Source organism: Equus caballus, chromosome 14, assembly GCF_041296265.1.
Source record: "Equus caballus isolate H_3958 breed thoroughbred chromosome 14, TB-T2T, whole genome shotgun sequence".
NCBI lineage: Eukaryota > Metazoa > Chordata > Mammalia > Perissodactyla > Equidae > Equus > Equus caballus.
In genome coordinates this window covers 86,461,443-86,480,956 of record NC_091697.1, presented here as the reverse complement: position 1 = coordinate 86,480,956, position 19,514 = coordinate 86,461,443, and the positions used below count along the sequence as shown (strand labels likewise).

The 19,514-nt window shown below is 37.4% G+C and overlaps 1 long non-coding RNA gene across 1 annotated transcript in view; it reads right to left on the bottom strand.

The window, feature by feature from the left end:
• Window positions 1-4,383: 4,383 nt before the first annotated feature.
• LOC111767959 (uncharacterized) overlaps window positions 4,384-19,514 on the bottom strand; it is a 48,538-nt gene continuing 33,407 nt past the window's right edge. The window contains exons 3-5 of the long non-coding RNA XR_011425757.1: window positions 5,862-6,032; window positions 4,772-5,107; window positions 4,384-4,507 (exon numbers count right to left, since the gene is read on the bottom strand). This is a non-coding gene — a long non-coding RNA (uncharacterized lncRNA). The remainder of the gene's footprint in view (window positions 4,508-4,771; window positions 5,108-5,861; window positions 6,033-19,514) is intronic.

The window sequence follows — 19,514 nt, the reverse complement described above, 5'->3', positions numbered from 1 at the left end:
AGTTCCAGCTGTTCATTTGACCACTTTTGTCTTCCTTTCAGGGTAAAGTTTTTTCCAAATACCCCACACCTGTTTTCATAACCATGACATAGTCAGAAAATTTTCTTCTGCTTAACATCCGTTGCTAAGCAGAATACATTTCAGTATGCCAGCTGTAAAATAGTCAATCAAGTAAACATTGCAAGTGTTTGGTAATCTAACAACTTAAATTAACAGCCTTTCTCTGATATCCAGCATTCGATGCTAGGATATTTAACCTGAACAGAATCGTGCTTTTTATTGCGTGAGATCAGAGCTGTGATGAAAAAGGTCTGAAATCTCAATATTTCCCACTGTTTCACTGGGGGATTTTTTGACTCTCTTAATCTCTTTATTGGAAGCACTCTGTCATGATGGGCCATGCTCACAAAAGTAGAAAAGATTTTATTAACAGTAGCAAAGGATTCCTCTCAAGTACCAATAGAATAGAAATTGTTTTGTGAAAACCCATTTTCACTTCATTTTACACAAGAAAATGTGAGGTCCAACCCAAGACTCTTAACGTTATCTGATGACTTTTGTTATTCAGTGAGTTGATTTAATTGATTATTCTTGCCAAATCTCAGGCAACATGCTGAGGATGCCTGCCATCTGTAAACTCTGGTTTCAAGGGCTGCCTGGTAAGTGTGGGAGATGGAGACTTGTCAGACATCATTCGTCCTCCCAGCCAGAATGGGAGACATGCAAGGCTTTTGTGTGCAAGTGTTTCTTTGGATACTTACTTCAAATGTGTCTTAAGCCATTTCTGTGCCATAAAACACAAAGTGGACGGTAAGAAGCTGTTCTTCTTACACTGAATCTAAAGAGATACCAACATAGGGATTATTCACTGGGGCAATGCTTATAATAGTGCAGTTTGGGGCTGTGTTTGTTATTGCCTCTATATTTTCCAATGGATTTCACGTGACTGTGATAAAGAAACAGTCTATGATAGCTAAACAAAGGGGTAGTCATTTCAGTTTATATTTGAACTTCCACTCTTCTGGACAAATCAAACAAAGTGGTATCCAGCTGCTTACTTACTCCAACCATAAAACACTGTTTTATGATAGACTTCTGTGCGTATCTATAAATAAATTATATAAACTATTGTAATGTGAGAAAGATGAGGTTTCAGTTGCGTCAGAATCAGGAAATACAGGGTTAGGATTGCCAAAGCAGTTTAAACTTAGCCCCCTCCCCCCCATTATCAGCAATATAATAGTGCCTTTCATTTCATGAACTCATAGTTGGTTAACGTTTGTGTAATAGTAAGAGCATCTGGTTATGGGTGACAGACAAAATGGCAAACCTGGGGAGAAGCATGCTTCCTTAGGATTGTAGCACATTTTAATTCATCATTTTCCACTCACAGTCCCCAAATAGTGCAAGCCTGAGACAGCTGTGAGGGTCCTTCCTTTGAAAGACCTGTCCTGGGACCCACAGTATATCATGCGGGGACAGCCTCTCAGTTTAACCAAATCACTGGACTCAGAGAAAGAAAGCCCTTTGAATAGTAACAAGCCTTTTTTTTAGTAGCATTTATGGGATTATATTTAATCATATAAGAAAAAAACTTGGAAAATAGAAAAAAAAGCATGAAAAGAAAAATAATGTGTTGCATTTTGCTGAATGTCACTCCTACCCTTATGGATGCTTCTGCATTTCTAGTTTACAAAATAGACATGCTATTCAAACAGCTTGTAGGCCGCTTCTTTCAGCTGTTAATATTTTATGACCATTTTTTTTACCACAATAAATATTTTTTTACAATGATGGTTTAAGGCTACATATTTCATTGTATGGATGTAAAATCACTTGCTTAACTACTCTCTTATTTTTGGACTTTTTAAAAGACATGCACTATTATAATAAATAAGGCTACATTGTACCAACTTCAATTTTTTTTAGAATAATTTTTTAGAAATAAACTCTTGTGCCTGGGACAAGCAAATTTTTACGGTTTTTGATAGCTATTGTCATATTGTCTTTCAGAAAGTCTATCCTGTACCAATTGAAATTCCCAGCACAATATTCCTTTAAATGGAACTGTTTATGGAAATATGTATGCTCAAATTGTACCAAGAAACTTTTTCAATAAATTGAACAGTTGTGCCTAGTCTTACATTACAAATATAGACAATAAAAATGATGAAAACAACATCTAGATGTAGCCTTTTATTCTTATACTGAACGAGGGCAAACTGTTAAAGTTACAGTTTAAGAAGGCACTTAGTTCCTCCACGTTGATGTGATTTTACTCTTCGCCTTAATACCCTGATTCTTACGCACTGATAAAAAGGCCCATAACTTGTAAATGTTTCATTGCTGCTGTCAGTGTCATTTCTCGTTTTCTGCACCGAAGGTAGCATATGAAGGAGGTCTCTTCCTTCTTCAAGCTTCCTAAGGCAGTAGAATTGAGGCAAAAGTATGCAATTTGACAAAACTATCCAATGCTCAGTTGGCACGTGGTTGCAGACACAGATGTGAGGCAGGCAGGTGAGTTCTGGCTTCCGTTGTAGAGGGTGCCTTCTCCACCTCATGTAAGTGCTGGTGTGAGGTGGCTGTGGTCTTAATGATGGCCCTCTTTCCCACCCCCCCTTTTCCTCTCTCATTACTTTTCTTCTTCTCTCTTTCTCTTTTATGAGGAAAGAGTGAAAAAACAAAAAAAGGAATGCAATCAATGAGAAAACACTCCAGTGAAGGTAGATGACAAGCAGCTGCTGCCTGGTACCCAAAAATGCACGGATCAGGCCCAGCCTTGTTTTGCTTGTGAGCTCAGATGGAGCACAGCCTTTGGCATAATCACTTTGGGATAATGTTTCTTTTTTTAAACCTTTGAATTTCTGACAAGTGAACAGATAAGGAGGGAAATTCGGTCATATAGTGGCTCAGGGAGGCTGAGTGTGTGTACTCACCAACACGTGCATGCCTCTGTGCATGTTTGTGGAGCTATCTTAAACCTATCAAACATGAAATACAATGATAGGTAGCTAAAATTTCAAAAATATAGAACATAGAAAAAAAGCGCAAAATCTGAGAGATTTTTATGACTGTGATCTCATTATCCCGTTGAAGGTACACGCTGTATTTGCTTCATCTCTTTGGTGGAGAGTACCCGAGACACACAGATTTATAAAATCTAAATCTTTTGATTTTTTAAACCAATGATTCATATTCTGGTTGAGCGCCTGAAGTGACGTCACTATACATTTCTTTCTGAAAAATAGCATTTTATTTCCCTTTGTCTTACATTTCAGCCAAGTCCCCACATCCTTCCCTTTTTATTTACTGTGGTCGGATTCCAACCTATTCACCTGGTAAATGAGGCAAATTTTTCAAGCTTGTAGCAACTGTTTATCTAACTACATTTTAATGGGGTGCACATTGTTGTTGGGTTTTTTGTTGTTGTTTCGGTTTTTTTTTTTTTGCTGCAGCAGCAATTTAACCCTTACAGTCAGTTGGTCGTGAATTGGTATGCTGCTGTGATTGGTGAACTCCAAAGGTCTAGGCACACACACTCCACACACAAAACCGACAACTCCTTTTGAAAGGAAAGGCTAGGTTTGGGCAGGGAATATCCTGACTCAAGAAAGCCAAATCAATCAAAAGCCAGCAGTTTTCTCAGACTCCATTTCTCTTCATGAAAATTCAGTCTCAGGAAAACACACACACACACACACACACTCATCCCTGCACCTGGGAATCCAAAGCACTCAATAGCCTGAAGCATCATTCCCCAGTGTATGAAATGAAAAGGGCTCCCTCCCGTAAGAACCCGGCACACTCACACCCTGTGTTTTCGTTTCATTGTTGTTTTGGTGGTGGTGCTGGTTGGTTTCTGTTGGACCCCAGGTGCAGAAAGTCAAGTTAATCATATTCAATGCAGAGCTCTCAATCGCCAGTGATCTGCACAAGGCCCCTCGAATTTATGTACCTATTCCTTTTCAGCCCCATTTTCCCCTCCCCAGGTATATAGCCATTCTAGCGTATTTAATGCATATCTTTCATTTGTAAGGGTACTCTACGAGACTTTTGATAAGTCTGTGCTATCCTTCTGTTAAATTTTAAAAGAACCAAAACATCTATTTCTTTTACCTTTTAAATGTTTCAAAGTGCATCTTGTGCTCCCATTTTTATTTTAAAAAGCCTCTTCCTCCAATGCTATCACTGTTAGAAATTGATTCATCACTCTGGGTGATTTCTCTGTCCAGTCCTAGTCAGCCTGCTACTCTCCCGGAAGGAATCCTGCAGGTCTTTGTTCCTTTGCTCTTCCAGGACTTTACTAAAAATACGTTGAAAACTGCACAAATTATTTGCAAGGATACTAATACATGGATGGAGCCAGGAAGTTTCAAACAGACGTTTCTTAATAAACCAGATCTTTCATGAATTTTTTATTTGCATGTTCTTCCATATCCACTCCCTACCAGGTGTGGTTTGTAGAAGGCACACAGACCGAGGTTGACGTGTAATCTGTGCTAGGTACCTGGGAAAACAGAGAAAATGCATGCTCTTGAATCCCTTCATTCTGTATTAAGATTTAGGACAAAACCTAATTGAGAACAAGTAAAGCAGGATTTAATTAAGAGCCAAATTTCCTAGAACTTAATTGTTTTTTAACTTTAGCAAAATCATTGAGGTTGCTGTGGTCAGAGAAGTCTTCACTATAGGCCTCTCCCCTCTTCTCTGCGAATCCATTATTAACTTTAGTTTACCGATGAGGAAACTGGGACTTAACAGGGGTACTTACCCATGGCCATACAAGTTGTCAGGACTGGAATCTAGATTTTTTTTTAACTCCAAAGCCCATGCACTTAAATGGGTTCTTCAAGAGTTTACTACTATGGTCAAAACTTGGTTTGACACTCTGGTCTGCCTCCATTACTGTGTAATGTGCGTTTACTCAGTACTCTTGGCCCATTCTGTGTGCCGGGTGCTGTGCTGAGCGTTGGAGATGGAGGGATTAGACAGCATAGAGTCTTCTCCAGTGAGCTGATGTTCTGAGCAAAGCAAGCAGGGTACGTACCCATCCAAGTCCAGACATTCTTATTCTGCTGAAGTCTAATAAAGTGCACATCAAGGTTATCTTTAAAGGGGAAAAATATAATAAAGAAGTCTGAAGAACAGTGAACCCAAAATTGAACCCCCTGTTGGTTTATTGCAGCTCCAACTGCTTTTGCTGCAGAATGAGTCTCCCGTTCCTGACTGCAGACTTACCCCTGACTGGTATCTCACGTATTGGACTCAATCTCATAACTTCAGATCAAACATGATATACTAGTACGTATTTGTTATCATGATTACCCAAAGTGATTATTTGGATTTAGCGTCCAGTTCCTAATTTTATAGACATAAAAACCGTGATACTAGAATCTACTTCTGATTAAAAGAGAAAGACTTCCTAAGATCCATGTAATCATCTATTTGTTCCACTCTTGGAGAAGCTATTCATTGAAATCCATAAAGAAGCAATGGATTAAAATCAAGAAAGTGCCATTTTTGAAAGTCATTCCCTAGACTTTTGTAGTGGTAGACACTCTAGAACTTATTGCCATAGCCTGTATTCTTTGCCTGTCTCATACCACAAACCAGATCATCCAACATTGTAAGCGGCATCCTAACAAAATAGACATGATATGGAAACAAATACCAGTCAAGAGGCTAACATGGGTCACCTCCAGGTCACTCATCCACATGAGCAGCATTTTATGATTTGGTTCAGTGCTGCCCTGAGGTACATATTAACTTTGACTGAAGCGAATTACTGAAGATTTCCTCAGGAATGAGTCCAAGCAATTTCCTTCTTTTTTCATTTGTAATGTGTTGACATTAATTAGTACCTAATTCCTGGAGTGTGTTCAAGCTTCAGTGATAGACAGAAAGGAATGATTTCTGAGCAGATTAGGCACACAGCCTCCTGGCACGGTTCCAGAGATGGAGGTACAGCCTGGCTGCTCTCAGGAGTGGGTCCTCATCAGACTGGTTTACATTCCTCATTAGGACCCAAAGATCTGAAAAAGAGAACAGGAAATGGTGCTACTTCATAGTAGTAATCACTTTTCCTTAAGAAACTCAAGCTACTCTGGATTATTGTCTAAGATCTATGAAGAGAAAAAAGGTAGAGTGACTTAATGACCGTGCATGATGACTGAGCAAGCCAGTGTCAAAGGACATCTGATTCCAGGACCCTCTGGGTTTATGTTATTTCAAATTTACATATTTCTTCATGCATCCCTGATCCCATATCTGCACAAGCAGCTTCTATGTTTCAGTGAAAACAAGCATTCTCAAGGATAGCTTCATAACATCAGTTGGACCATATTTAGAATTAAAGTATAAGAAAGCCTGAAAGAGTAGTATGAGATATTTCATGCATATTATGTCTTCAGCTAATAAGGGGAGTCTTCTCCTAGGTCAGAGAGCTGTGATATTACTGTGGCATTACAGACTTTTACGGGAAAATATTATTAAAGGCTGCTGTTTGCCCTCATCCTCGTATGTTAGCATCTTCATTTATAAAACATATTTCATTATTAGAAAGATGGAGATGGAGAATGAACAAACTAATAAATAGCAAACATCAGGGAAGACAACCAAAACTGTCCTTTTAAAAATCAAGTGTGAATACTATACAGATCTTAATAAATAGCACAGTGGTGAGCAGCCTGGAGTAGTAGAAATATACACAGCAACATAAATAGAACAGGGAAACAAGAAAAAATCAACTGACATTTATAATCTGGCTCCATCTGTGAAAATTAAAAATGTAAGCACACAAACCAACAATACACATTTCACAAGAACAAGTACAAAGATACATAGCAAACACATTAGGTTATTTTTTAGAGAAAAGAAGGAAATAGGCATAGAAAATGAGGAAGAAATGGGATAAAGCAATAGAAGGGCTTTCCCAGGACCAGTAATTATAATGAGGTGTGAGCTGAGGAATATGATTAGCTCAACTCTACACCTAAATTAAAAAAATTAAGTCCACATGAATGTTCCAAGCAGGATAGACAGCTTAGAACTGTTGGGTCCCAATTTTCATATCATTCTGTTCTCTGTGATGATATTGCGTGGCCTGTTAACCAGCACAGTACAAACAATCTCCTGGCTATATGTGCTCATGACTATTATTGTTCATAGTATATTCTAAACAGACAAAGCCATTTGATTACAAGAACACTGCAGAGAAATCTATGGGAGACCACAACTCCGCTGTACACATTGCTTCTCAGACGCGATCCAGGAAAAGCATAAACCTTCCTGCAGTAACAGAAGGAAGCAAGTCTTTGAGGACATGTGATTTTCTTGCGTGCTTTGAGCCTTTCGGTTTGTTATTGTCTATTAGAGAAGTATCAGCTAAACTTGATCCACATTCAGGCAAAGGCAAAATTACCTATGCACTTCCCAGCCAAGACACCTAGATTCACTGGTCAGAACACAAATGTTAAAGCAACACACTGACATTTTCAGCAAGACAGTAACCGAACAAATATTCCCTTGCTGCCTTCCTTTTAGCCCACGCTCCGTGAGTGCCCACATTCATACATAGCCTGTAAGAATAGTCTAACATTATGAATAACTTGACCAGAGAAGGGACAAATAGTCATGTTATTAAAGCAAGACTTCACGGCAATTATGAGAATAGAATCTCCTACAAATTAATTTTTAAAACAACTAATGGATATTTTAAGCACCAGTTTTTTGTCATGGTTTTTGTTTTACACAGTTTGCACGAAAGTTTTGATAACTTTAGAAGCCTTCAGATTTTATGAACAAAACGTAATGCTTGTGAATACATACCCAGGGAGACCTCCAGCATGAAGATTCCTTTCAGAGAAAAGCCTGAATATTGAAAATTTAGCAGACCTGGGTTTTAAATAGTTGAGCTTTTCAAGGGGATGGATAATCTATCATAATGGAGCATTAACTTAAAAAGCATACATTTATGGTTCTGTTTTTATGACACCATTATGATCTTTACTCCTAGGATAGTTAGTCTGTGATCAGAGTGTGAAAATACAGCAGAGATCAATGACAAAGAGTTTAGTTGCCAGTTACTTGGGGTTTTCGAGTTATTTGCCATTAGATTTTTAATATAATGAAAAAAGGAGGCTATTATCTATCATCGTCAAAGAAATGTGGGCTGTAGTTCACATAGCTAAAGTAACTTCTAATTACACGAGATTGGATTTGCTTTCTCCATAGTCCATTTCAAATGGAACGAGTCAAAGAATTCATCCATTTCTTTTTTTTCATATCCGTATACTTGTGCCTTCTTCCTGAACAAGATATATGACATGGCTGGGATGCTGTGTGGATCAACCCAGGAACCTGTACAAAGTGAGAGGAAGATAGTCCCAGCATTACCTCCTCTCAGAAGTTGGAAGGTATTTTAGGGTGAGTGGATAAAACTCTGGGCCTTTCTCTTCCTCCTAATAAAATTTGGCATATACAAATTCTTCTCATTTAAATTATTGATTTGTTCCTTTAAATCCTTATCCAAAAAAGGAGCTCTAATTGTACAGTCAATCCAAAAATATTTATTAAGCACTTACAATAGACTAACCATTGTTCTGCTCTCTAGAGGTGTGTTTCAAAAAGTGGGCTTTCCAAATCAACTGTAACTGAGTTACTAAATGTAATGCAAATAAACTGATAACCCCTCCCCAGCCCAGACCAACTAAATTAGAATCTTGGACAGTGGGACCCTAATCTAAATTGTCTAATAGTCTAAATTAGACCCAAGAATCTAAATTGTTAAAAGTATTTCAAATTATTTTGAAAAGCCCAATAAAAAAATTTGTTTGCTGCCATCAAGGCCTTCCTAATAAAAAGATGGGAATGCAGACAGGAAACAGCAGATCTAGACTCATAGTCAATAAAATCTGAGCACTGATTTATGTCACTTCTTGGATAAACCCTTTAATTGATAATGCTCCATTATCTATTCTTCCTTCTTCTGACATGGCAAACCCTGAAACCTTATGTTGAGTTGGGGTGTCATAAAATGTTAGCATCTCTACAATGAATAGAACGTTCTTGCCAGTCCACACTGGACGGGTAGCATGAACAAAAAATACATGTTTGCTGTTTTAAGCCACTAAGATTTGGAAGACAGTTCATCGCTGGAGCAAAATCAGTTTATTCTAACTGACGCAGACACATCTTCCATCTTTTTCCCTATAGGGAAAGTTGTCACCATACATCCTTTACTTCAAAAAAGTGAAAGAGGAAAACCCAGAACAATCAGGCATTCTAAGGACAGAAAACTTCTAAAGAACACTATTATAACTAACAACATTTAGTGACTCTTTCCATATGTTAGACACAGCAGTAAGAGTTCTCCGTGTGAAGATAACTGATAGAGCTTGCCGAACAGAGGGAACAGCAAGAGCAAAGACCCTAAGACGGCAATGCGCTCGGCATGTTTGCGGAACAGAAAAAAAGGCCAATGTAGCTAAAGAATATGGAGGGTAGGCGAGACTGGTGAAGGACGAGGGACAGAGGTGGAATCAGAAAATGTGTTAGGGGTCAGATTGCTTAGGCCTTGTGAGCCATGGGAAACGCTTTGGATTTTACTCTAGGTGCAAAGTTTTAAGCAAGAAACTATATGATCTCATTTACATTTCTAAACGATTGCCCTGCCTACCTGGGGGACAGTGGAGAAGAGCTCAAATCATCAAATACAGAAAGAAAAAATTCCCCGTTGAATACCCTTGTGCTTTTTTTACAGTCTTATTTCTTAATAATAGCAGTAAGATCGAAAACTAACTCTCAAAAATGAGGAGATTAAGGAAATAACGTTTTATTTCTGCAGTGCATTGGTTTACATCTATTTAAAAGGATCGTGTAAAAGAACATTAAAATGATGTGAAAGATTTTTAGCAATATCTCACCAAGTGGGAAAAGCTGGTGACAAGACATTGTGCAATGCGATTCCATTTTTGTAAAATACACATATATATGTATGTGTGCATATATATGCACATGTGTCCGTATACGTGTACAGAAATAATCATAATAAAGCATATAATCAAAATGTTAAGGGTGGTTATCTTTGGGTGAAAGGACAATGAGAAATTTTTTTTCTGTTCTCTGAGTTTTCTGATTTGCCTACAACGGGTGTGTAACACTTTTATAGAAAGGCTATTTCCAAAAAATTCTGCTTTCTTGCCTTTATACTTACTTAATATTCTAGTATTAAAAATGAGTAGTGAAGCAGGCATTAAATTATGTTTTTTAACTTTCTCAACCTCTTCCACTTGCTTTCCTTTCCCTAATGAGTCTGGCAGTCCTGATGTGCTGACTCTAAAAAAATATATGTTTGGAAAGATCAGCTTTTCCAGTATCAGAGCAGAGGCACACAAGAGTTTAGAAGCACTCCAGGAGCCTCAAAATCCAAAAGCTCAGATTTCCTTGACTTTAAGTTTTAATGTGTCCAGTCTTAGGTGATGCTGCTCCCAGACATTGTTGATGGATTGAAGAAAGCATCTGTGCAGTGTAGATGGCATTGCCTGTATCTGAAAATAGTTGACAAAATTCACGTGGTTAAATAAATCAGAGAAATGGTAACCAAGGCACAGATGTTTACAATCTTCCTGCACAGTCGTATAAACATAATCTGTCAGGAAAACAATGCCTGCTGGACTGTCTCTCACATTCACACACTTAAATAATTTTTTTAAAAAACTATTTATTGAGCATTTAATATGCACCAAGTCTAATGCTTAACGATTAAATTCAGTTTCTCATTGAATCCTCAAAGGAATCCTATAAACAAGATACTATTATTTTCTCTTGTTAGATTTTGTAGGAAATTGCAGCTCAGAGCTGTTGAGTAACTGATCCAGGGTCAGACACGAAGCCCATAATAATAAGCACTTCATGAACAAGAATGTATGGTTATATTTCAGGCTCATAAGTCTACTTATTTAAAATTATACTTGGTTAAAAAAAAAAAAAACACTTTCATCTGCAAACAACCAACAGAACACGACATGATAACTAGTTATAAAACAAACAAGTGACCATGAGTGAAAATATATTCTAGAAAACCTCACTTAAGTATATTTATTTCAATAACTTCTTACATAATTGCCAATTGCTTACAAGAAAGAAACAGAGTTTATTTAAAGCATGAAATTTAGCACTGCTCTTAAAAGCAGCTTTGAATAAAATTTGACAAAAATAATGAAAAACACTAAGGGGGAATTAAAATAACTTTTTAGTTTTACTAAGTAAGGAAAATTGTTTTGATGAGCCAAAAATACTATTTTAACTAGAAATCATATGAGAAGAGCAAAATTAACAAACCGCATTTCTTTTAGACAATTGTGTATTTCCCACCTCCAATAGACAAGATTCTGTCATGGTGGATGATTCTTCCTGAAGACATTACTCCTACACTTCCCTAGCTGTCATTCTTGCTCAGATTGTTGGTTCTTGCTGCAGAAGCTGAAAGCCCTTTTTTTCCACCTTGGCCTTCCATCTCTGACCTTTCAAGTCTTCCTGAAATCAAATTGCCAAATCCTGTTTTCTCTTTGCAGAGCATCTCCTAAGCCTCTTAATGTAATTTAGACTGACAGGGCTGAGCTCAATTGTCAATAATATATCTGCGAATGAAAAGAACGTTGGCCAAGGGGCACTCCAAGCAAGTTTCCAATTGGACACACCAGACTAGAGGAGACGCATGCCCATTCCTGGGTGTTGGTGCCACAAGTGCTACCCATGAGCAACTACAACTTGTCCCTGACCTCCAGTGCTGGGTGCTCAGGCTTCTGACTATATGGAGGCAGGTTATTTTTATTAATGATAATAGCTGGTATTTATCAGTTTCTTATTACATGCCAGGCACCTTGCCAAGTGATTTCATGTGACTGTATTGGACTTGTCTAATTAAATTACATATCTATATGCTTTCTGCATTCGGGGAGATTAGTGGGCTTATTCAGTGGCCTAAATGATGATTAAAAACAAAAATGATACTTTGTTCTCATTTCTCTCTAGTTCTCTCACCAATAAGCTTTTACTGAACACCTAGTATATGTTAGGAATTGCACTAAATACAGATCTCACCTTTGTGGAATAACAATTTCTTGGGAGCAGAAACATATAAATAAATATTGTAATGTAAATATACTAAGAAATATGTATGATTCACATACCATAAATTCACCTTTGTAAGATGTACAACTTAGTGATTTTTTGTATATTCACAATGTGCCACCGTCTAACTCTAGAATATTTTCATCATCCCCAAAAAGAAACCCTGTACCATTAGCAGTCATTCCCCATTCCGCTCCCCCTGCCCCAGCCCCTGAAAACCACTAATCTTCTTTCTGTCTCTATGTATTTGCTTATTCTTGACATTTTACATAAATGGAATCATTAAAATAGAAAAGAAATATGTAGAAAGTAATCACATTTAAGGAATGGGGGGTTATTTTAATCTGCTTAAGCAAATTAGTTAAAAGAATCTTCTACCCTACCACTTAATTACTAGAGTTCTGTAACGGGATGGGCTGGAGAAGAATTTCTATCATCTTCAGTCTCTTTGCTACAGAGTCATCTAGAAAGATCCAAATCACATATAGGTGTTAATCACTCTCACTTTCAGTCTAGTATTTGACATCCTGCTCCCAGGCTTGCTCTTTGTCCAAGGTCACCTGCCACTCACACAAATTATGTTTTTGAAGAATATTTATGAATATGTATAAATGATTGCATATACATGAAACATCAAGCAAAAAATTGTATATGAGTTGTAATCCCATACTGGACCAAAAAAAACCCCACTAGATAAACACGTATGTGCAAAGAAAAATATTAGAAGGAAATGTGACACAGTTTTAGAATATTGGAGATTTTATTTTCCTCTATATATCTTTCTATATTGTGTAGTTCTATAAATATAACTATTTAGGAGTTTTGTAATCAGAAAAAGTAAATATTTTATACAAATTAAAATCAAAAGAAGAGTGACTGTAAAAAGTCTGCTTGGTATAATTTATCTCTAATTATTATTCTCCTGAGTTTAGCAATGTAACAGCTTATGAGGTTAAGCAGTATGGCTATATTATTTTCAAGTAATTTCTTTTTGTTGAAAATCCAAAAGAAAACTAAGGGGAGCAGGTTTTATTTAAGTAGAAGTGCCTAAATCTAAGCAGATCCTATTCAGTATCTTGTCATCAGACTTGAGGTCACTCAACAGTGGTCTCTTACTAACTACCTACTAAAGAAAGAAGGAAGAGATAGGTGACAGACAGCTCAGATTGATAGCTTCACATACTCCCCTTATGAAGACTATCATTGTCTTCAAAGTTTTTCTTCTTCTCAACTTCCTTAAAGAGAAGTTTAGAATCTTGCCCCCACACACACATACTGTAAGAAGTCATATTTTTAAAAACACATTTAAAATATAAAAAGTACTGGAGCTGGTGATGGGAACAAGGAACGACTTCAAATGGTCACATGAAATCTTTTTGCAGCAATGGAAGTGTTCTAGAACTCAATTGTAGTGATAGTTGCATAACTCTGTAAGCCTACTAAAAATCATTGAACTATACACTCGAAACAAATAAATTTGATACCTCAATAAAGCTTACAAAATAAAAAGTGTAATTGCATTGGTTACAGGCAAGCATTACTATAGCTTAAGAAAATGTTTGAAGAATTCTGAAAGCTATTAAGCAATCAAGATTATATTGAAAAAGACATCAGACCAGCAGGCCCAGCTTCATGGTTTGGAAGGCCCAGTGCAAAATGAAAATCTAGCACCATTGTTCAAAAATGATTAAGGATTTCAAAATGGGAAAATGGCAACAGAAGAGCATCAAACCAAGCAAAGGGCCTTCCTGAGTGCCAGGCCCTGGGGTTCTGCACAGGTCACATGCCCCTGAAACCAACCATCAAGATTGGAGAAATTCTAGTCTAAAATAGGGAAAGAAGAAGTCTAAAAAGTTTGAGAGATGCTCCAGACAAAGGGTAAATATATCCAAAGAGTGCATAGGGCTTGGTGGTGACCGTGAGGGGAATTGAAGAAGACACATGTAGCAACACAGTTGATCAGCACTTTCTTCTGCTTCTGCTGAACAGTAGTTGAGAGGTAAGAACAGCATTTACTTCTGGACTAAGGTAATGAGTGCAGGAAACAGGGTTGCAGAGGCAGCGGACTGCTTTCGGTCCAGGTTGGTAGCATTTTCCAAGAGCAAGAGGAACCCACAAACTAAATTGACATACCACTTGCCCTCCCCACCTCAGTGGCACAAACTAACCCTCCCTCACAATAACTGGAGAAAGTTGCTCTAACCGGAATCTTCATTCACAAATGGGCAAACAGGAAGTTTAAATACCAATGAGAAATGAACTCACAGGAATAATCATAACATCTGAAAAAAAGAGATAATGAAAGGCAGAAACTCTGCGAATAGAAAAAGGAAAATCTAAGGGAAAATAGAAACCTTTTTTTAAATTAGTTTAATAACATTTGCAAATAAACATAAGGAAAGATCTCATCTAAAAATATAGACAAAATAGCTGTTTATGGAATAAAAGCATCTACAGATTTTGTGTTTTTCAAACACTACGACTTTCATTTTCAGTCTATTAAGAGAATGTTTTGATAGATAGTTTTAGTTTTAATGTATTTTGATTTATCAATCTTTCCCATTATGGTTAGTAGTTTTTACATCATGTTTAAGAAATCTTTGATTATCCTGAGGTCGTAAAGATACTGCTGTATGTTATCTTGCAGATACCTTGTTTTTCCACCTTTCACATTCATAATTACAATCCACCTGGAATTACTTTGTGTGCTGAGCAGGGTGGGGAGGAGGGGAAGTTGTCAAGTTCCTGCCCTCTCCCAATACAATTACTAAATATACTCAGCACCATTAATTGAAAGGATTGTTCTTTTCCCATTGCTCTTCAGTGCCACCTGTGTCACATATCAACCATATATGAGTCTGTTTCTGGGTTTTCTGTTTATTTCCATTGGGCTTTTGGACAATATCAGTGTCTTAATTGTTCTAACTTCATATTAAGCCTTGCTAGTCAGTAGAGCATATCTCTCAACTTTGTTCTTAAGGATTTCCTTGCCTACTTTTGGCCCTCTGAATCTCCATATAAATTTTAGAATCAGCTTTTTAATTTCCACAGAGTAAAAATGCTGAGATTTTAAGTGGAAATGCATTGAATCTATAGATTAATTTGGGGAAAATTGACATCTTTAAAATGTGAACTCTTTTCATCAGTGAATGTGTACATCTCTCCATTTATTTAAATCTTCTATAATTACCTCAACAATGTTTTATAGTTTTCTTTCTTGAGGATTTGCCTAAGTACATGATACTTTTGATGCTATTTACAACTGGCATTTTTTAATCTTTTTTAATATTTAAATTTTATAGTCCTTGTTGATATATAGAAATAAAATTAATTTTTATATTGACCATATCTGTAGTCTCTTGGGGTTTTCTACATGCAGAAATTTGTCATCTGCTAATAGTGACAGTTTTATTTATTCTTTTCCAATCATACTTTTTTTCCTACTTCATTGCTCTGGCTAGAGCTACAGTCAGTATAATGTTGAATAAAAGTGGTGAGTGCAAGAATTCTTGTCTCATTCCTGATCCCAAACATTTTATAGAATATGCCTCAGTCAACTTTAGCAAATTATATTATATGGCTTTCCAAAGTGGTTTTATGATTTTATACTTCCAACAGCAGTGCAATAGTTCCAGTGGGAATATTAAGCATCTATATGTATTAAGACTTCTAATAGCCTGTTTTAAGAATTTCTCCATTCTCCCTTCCATCGCAAAATTCAACCACTGGAAGAAAGAAAACAAAGCCATTGTGGAGATTTGCTTATGAGAATGAAGTGAGAATGGAGAGGTTTGAAGAGAGGGGTGGGGTTGTGCAGAAAGAGAGATCCAGGAGGTATTTGGGTTACTCCATATTCTTCTGTAGTGTTATACTCTTTATATCATTGGTATATTTTTGTGTGTTATTTGTGTATTGTTTTTGACTTCCTAGGAAAACATAGAAAGGTAAGATAAAAATAGTATTTCAGAAGAGTGATGCTAGCATCATGGCAGAGTGAGCTGTTCCCTTAATCTCTTTGCTCTAACTTACAACTAAATGGACATCCATTAACCAGCAGAGGATTCCCTGCATAGCACAACAGTACATCTGAGAGATCCACACAGCATTCAGCTGAAGGTGGGTGGACTGGATCTCTGGGAGGCAGCAGAATGAGGTGAGTGCACCCCCTCTCTCCCTGGCAATAGCGAGCCAGGTCACAGATCCTCACACAGTGGCCAGCATGACTGTAAGAGGAGGCAGGGACAGACTGGCCTGTGCAAACACTTTCAGAGTTGCAGCCCAGCCCACAGGAGTGCCCACCATGTTGCAGTAGTCCTGCCAGTGAGAATGCTCTACATTGAGTGATGTTGGCTCAGACCCTGTGAAGGTACCCGCCTGCAAGTGCAGCACAGGAGAGAAAGCACACCACCCACTCAGAAGACACCACAGCCCACAGAGCACAGCAGCCCACAGGATCCACCAAGTAGCATCTCAGCACATGGGCACCCCTCCCTGCTAGCACAGCACAGGTAAGAAGTACCCTGCCTGCTCAGAAGGCACCCCACTCATGGAGCACAGCAGCCCATAGGACCCCCCATGTGGCAGTTCAGTTCCCGTGTAGGTGCCCCTCCCGCCAGGAGTGCAGCAGCTAAGCTGGTCCCCTGTTGAGCACAGACACCTCATCTATGGTACTTGACCTGCCACCCACTGCAGAGGCCCTGCCCATGTGAGCACAACTTGCAGAGCAGCTGGGGCCAGCCCTCATGAATGCAGAGTAGCCCCAACCACACAACTTCCAGAAGATGAGGCAGGATCAGAAAACAGCTCCTGCTCCCCCCTAGCAGTGGCAGGTGGAATCTGTGACCTGATACTACCAGAAATGCACTGGCAAAGAATCAATTCATTAAATACCATGAAGAACTACAGTAACAATTCAGGGCAGAAAGAAAATGACACATCTCCATTAATCAATGCTGAAGTCACAGGAATTTACAATCTAAATGACAGAGATTTCAAAATAGTTGTCATAAACAAACTCAACGAGTTATAAGAAAACTCAGAAAGACAGTTCAATGAGCTCAGGAATAAAATTAATGAGCAGAAGGAATACTTCACCAAGGAGTTGAAACTCTAAAAAAAACCCACACAGAAATTCTGGATATGAAGAACACAGTGATTGAGATAAAAAATAATCTAGAAACCATAAAAAATAGAGCTTATGTTATGGAGGACAGAATTGATGAATTAGAGGACAGAAATATAGAAATGCTTTAGGTAGAAGAGGAGAGAGAACTAAGATTTTTTAAAAATGAAGAAATTCTTTGAGAAATATCTGACTCAATTAGGAAAAGTAATATAAGGATTATAGGTATTACAGAGGGATAAAGGAGCAGAGAGCTTGTTCAAAGAAATAATAGCTGAGAACTTCCCAAACCTGGGGAAGGAACTGGACTTACATGTACATGAAGCCAATAGAACTCTTAATTACATCAGTACTAAAAGACCTTCTGCAAAGCAAATAATAGTACAACTGGCAAAAATAAATGACAAAGAAAAAATATTAAGGGCAGCAAAGCAGAAGAAAATAACTACAAAGGAAACCCTATCAGGCTTTCAGTAGATTCCACATCAGAAACCTTACAGGCTAGGAGGAGAGAGTGGAATAATATACTCAAAATACTGAAAGACAAAAGCTTTCAGCCAAGAATAATCTATCCAATGAAACTATCCTTCAGACACGATGGAGAAATCAAATCTTTCTCAGATAAACAAAATTTGAGGGAATTGATCACCACTAGACCTCCCTTACAAGAAATGATGAAGGAAGACCTCCTACCTGAAACAAAAAGGCAAAGGTTTACAAAGCTTTGAGCAAGGAGATAAAGAGACAAAATCAGAAAATTGCAGTTGTCTATCAGAACAGTTTGACAAATGCTTAATTATAACATAAAAGGTAAAGGGAAGGAAAGCATAAAAAATAACTATGAACACTTCAATCTATATCACAACACAAAACAGAATAATTTGTGACAACAATAATTCAGAGGGGGAACAGGAAATGGAGGGAACCTGCTTAGGCTAATGTATGAGATCTTTTATACAAACCTCATGGTAACCACTAAACAAAGAATCAGAATAGAGCCACAAATCATAAATAAAGAGAAAATGGAGACAACCATCACGGAAAACTACCAAACTGAAATGGCAGTCAGAAATACAAGGAAAGAAAAATATTGGAAATATAGAACAACAAAAAAACAAGAGATAAAATGGCAATGTTAAGCCATCATATATGCTAATAATTACTCTATATGTAAATGGATTGAATTCTCCAATAAAAAGACAGAGTGGATGGATGGATTGAAAAAACAAGACCCAACAATATGCTGCCTCGAGGAAACACACCTCAGCTCTAAAGACAAACATAGACTCAGAGTGAAGGGATGTAAGATGATACTACAAGCAAATGACAAACAAAAGAAAGCAGATGTTGCCATACTTATATCACACAAAGCAGACTTCAAGATAAAAAAGAGAACGAGAGAAAAAGAGAGGCAGTATGTCACGATAAAAGGAACATTTCACCAAAAGGAAATAACACTTATGAATATATATGCACCTAACACAGGAGCATCAAAGTATGTAAAACAACTACTAACAGACCTAAACGGAGAAAGTGACAGCAACACAATAATAGTAGGGGATCTCGACATCCCACTTACATCAATGGACAGATCACCCAGAAAGAAAGTCAACAAGGAACAGTGGCCTTAAACGAAGCAATAGATGAGATAAACTTAATAGGTATATAGAGAAAATTCCATCCAAAAACAGCAGAATACACATTCTTCTGAAGTGCACATGGAACATTCTCAAAGATAGACCATATGTTGGTAAAAAAGGCAAGCCTCGATAAATTTAAGAAGATTGAAATCATATCAAGCATCTTTTCCAATGACAATGCTATGAAACTAGAAATCGACTACAAGAAAAAAGCTAGGAAATCCACAAATACGTGGAGACAAAACAAAATGCTACTGAACAACCATTGGATCAATGGAGAAATCAAAAAATGCCTGGAGGCAAATGAAAATGAAAGTACAACATACCAATTCTTATCAGATACAGCAAAAGGAGTTCTAACCGGGAAATTTATAGCAATATGGGCCCACCTCAACAAACAAGAAAAATTTGAAATAAGTAATCTTAAACCACACCTAACAGAACTAGGAAAAGAAGAATAAACAAAGTCCAAAGTCAGCAGAAGGAGGGAAATAGTAAAAATTAGAGCAGAAATAAATGAAATAGAGACTTAAAAACAACAATAGAAAGAATCACTGAAACTAAGAACTGTTTCTTTGAGAAGATAAACAAAATTGAAAAGCCCTTAGCCAGACTTACTA